Source organism: Neomonachus schauinslandi, chromosome 10 (genome assembly GCF_002201575.2).
Source record: "Neomonachus schauinslandi chromosome 10, ASM220157v2, whole genome shotgun sequence".
NCBI lineage: Eukaryota > Metazoa > Chordata > Mammalia > Carnivora > Phocidae > Neomonachus > Neomonachus schauinslandi.
Window position 1 is genome coordinate 88,790,079 of NC_058412.1, and position 3,272 is coordinate 88,793,350.

The 3,272-nt window shown below is 41.4% G+C and overlaps 1 pseudogene; it reads left to right on the top strand.

The window, feature by feature from the left end:
- The first annotated feature begins 254 nt into the window (after positions 1 to 254).
- On the top strand, positions 255 to 1,268 carry LOC110590046 (annotated as a pseudogene).
- Positions 1,269 to 3,272: the final 2,004 nt, after the last annotated feature.

Below are 3,272 nucleotides of genomic sequence, written 5' to 3' on the forward strand. Positions count from 1 at the left end.
TGCCCTCTACCCCTAAATATTTCTGTATATGTTCTCAAGAGCAAGAGCATACACATTTTTACTCACAGTATAATTACCAAAAATCAGTAATTAAAAAAATTTTATTGAAGTATAATTAATATACAGTGTTTTATTAGTCTCAGGTATACAATATAGTGATTCAACAATTCTATACATTACTCAGTGCTCATCAAGATAAGTGTACTCTTAATTCCCTTTATTTTAGCTCACCTCGCCGGGTTTTGTGCACTAACATGGGCCAGGAAGAGGAGCTGCTGAGGCTTGCCAGAGAGCTGGAGAAGATGGTGGCCAGGGAGAACATGGAAGGGACCCTTGACCTTCTGAAGAAGCTGAACAGCTGTCAGATGTCCATGCAGCTACTCCAGACAACCAGGATTGGAGTCACGATTAGTGGGGTCTGCAAGTGCTGCTCAGACAGAAAGGTGGTGTCCTTGGCTAAAGTCCTCATCAAAAACTGGAAGTAGCTGCTGAACTCACCTGGACCCCCCCCAAAGGAGAAAACGGAGAGGAAAGAAAAGGAAAAAGGGCTTGAATGTTCTGACTGAAAGCCAGAGATAGGCCTTACTCCACCAAGGAAAAATTAAGGAGAAGAGTCCAAAGACAGGAGAGACTCTGTGGACTCCAAGTCTTCAGCCACCTTCTTTCCACAAAGGCCATTGATGGAAAGATCAAACAGCAGAAAATCAAAAGCAGAGACTCCCAAAACACCCAGCAGCCCCTCAACCCCCACCTTTGGCCCCTCCGTGTTCCTCCTGGTGCCCTGCTATCTTACAGGGGACTCTGTGTGGGACAAGTGTGTGGAGATGCTCTTAGCAGCCTCGAAGGCCGATGATGATTACTGTAGATTCAACTGTGACAAGATGGCTTCAGAAATAGAAGATCATATCTACCAGGAGCTCAAGGGCATGGACATGAAGTACTGGAACTGGGTACAGAGCTGAATCAGCAACCTCAAGGACATAAGAACCCCAGCCTGAGGAGGAATGTGCTCAGTGGGGCCATCTCTGCTGGGCTCATTGGCAAGATGATGGCAGGAGAAATGGCCAGTGATGAGCTGAGGGAATTGAGGAATGCCATGACCCAGGAGGTTACCTGTGAGCACCAGATAGCACCACCACTGACTTCTTCCAGTGCAACAAATGCAAGAAAACTGTACCTATAACCAGGGGCAGTCGTGCAGTGCTGATGAGCCCATGACTACCTTTGTCTTATGCGATGAATGTGGCAATCGCTGGAAGTTCTGTTGATAGAAATGCCAGCTAGGATTTCAGTGAACAAAGTGAGGAAGAACAAAGAGAAAACACTGAGGCATTGTAGCTGGAAGAAAAATAAAAATAAAAATAAAAATGAAGAAAAAAATTCCCTGTATTTTACCCATCCTCCCACCCACCTCCCTTTTGGCAGCTACCAATTTGTTCTCTGTATTTAAGAGTCTGTTTTATTATTCATCTCTTTTTTTATTTGTTTGTTTTGTTTCTTAAATTCCACATATGAGTGAAATCAAGGGCTATTTGTCTTTCTCTGACTGACTTATTTCACTTAGCATTGTAGCCTGTAGGTTCCTCCATGTTGTTGCAAATGACAAGAGCTCATCCTTTTTATGGCTGAATCATATTCCACAGTATTTATATACACCACATCTTCTTTATCCATTCATTTGTCAGTGGACACATGAGTCGCTTACATATCTTGGCTATTGTAACGATGCTACAATAAACATAGCGGTGCATATATTTTTTGGAATTAGTATTTTTGTTTTCTTTGAGAAAATAACCAGTAGTATGGTAATTCTAATTTTAACTTATAATTTTTTGAGGAACCTTCATATTGTTTTCCACAGTGGCCACACCAGTTTGCACTCCCACCAACAGTGTAAGAGGATTCCCTTTTCTCCACATCCTTGCCAACACTTGATATTTTTTGTCTTTTTGATAATAGCCATTCTGACAGGTGTGAGGTGATGTCTCATTATCATTTTCATTTGCATTTCCGTGATGTTGAGCATCTTTTCATGTGTCTGCTGACCATCTGTAGGTCTTCTTTGGAAAAATGTCTATTCAAATCCTCTGTCCATTTTCTTTTCTTCTGCCCATTTTTAATAGGATTATTTGTGGGGTTTTTTGGTGTGAGTTGTATAAGTTTTTAAATAATTTTTGGATATTAACCTCTTATATTGAATGTATCATTTGCAAATATCTTCTCCCATTCAGTAGGTTGCCTTTTCTTGTTTTATTGATGGTTCCCTTCTCTGTGCAAAAGCTTTTTATTTTGGTGTAGTCCCCATAGTTTAATTTTGCTTTTGTTTCCCTTGCCTGAGGAGACATATCTAGAAAAATGTTTCTCCTGCCAATGTCAAAGAAATTACTGCCTATGTTTTCTTGTAGGAATTTTATGGTTTCCTGTCTCACATTTAGGTTTTTAATCAATTTTGGGTTTATTTTTGTGTCTGGTGTAAGAAAGTAGTCCAGTTTCATTCTTTTATATGTAACTGTCCAGTTTTTCCAGCAACATCTGTTGAGGATACTTTTCCCCCCCTTGTATATTCTTGCTTCCTTTGCCATAAATTAATTGACCATATATGCATGGGTTTACCGGCACAAAATAGACACATAGATCAATGAAAAAATTAGAAAATTTAATACTGTTATCTTGTAAGTGTCAATGTCTCGGACAATGCTCATTGTCAGCCTTTCTTCTCCATCTAGATCCAAGCATGAGGGGCGTGTTGTGTTCACTTGTCATATTGCTATCTCCTTTCCTCTAGAGCTGTTTCTCAAGTCTTTGTCTTTCATCACCTTGACATTTCTGGGGAGAACAGGACAGTTATTTGAACAATGTTCCATATGTTTAGATCACATGCAAGTCAGGGACACCCTGGAAGCCCAGCAAATCAGGAGGGACAGCCCGATGGGTGCAGAGCCCACCAGGAGACTCTATGCTAACAGGCTATGCATGTAAGAGTTAGGGATTGTTTACTAATTGCTCACCCTCACAGTTCTAGAACCACAGTCAATATCTGGAAGGTTGTATCCAGTGGGAGGTGGGACTGGGGAGAAAGCACAGCCAGGACACAGGAGCCCTGATGATTGTCTCTGCCTCCTGCCATCTGGCCCTGCACAAAGTCCATCCCTTCACATTCTTCTTGACTCAGACTCCATTCCTCTTCTTCTAAGCAATTCTTAAACAGAATTTGCTCCAATGGCTGTTGTGAAAATCTGTTCCCCTGTAGCATCATGGCTGCTTACTTGGGA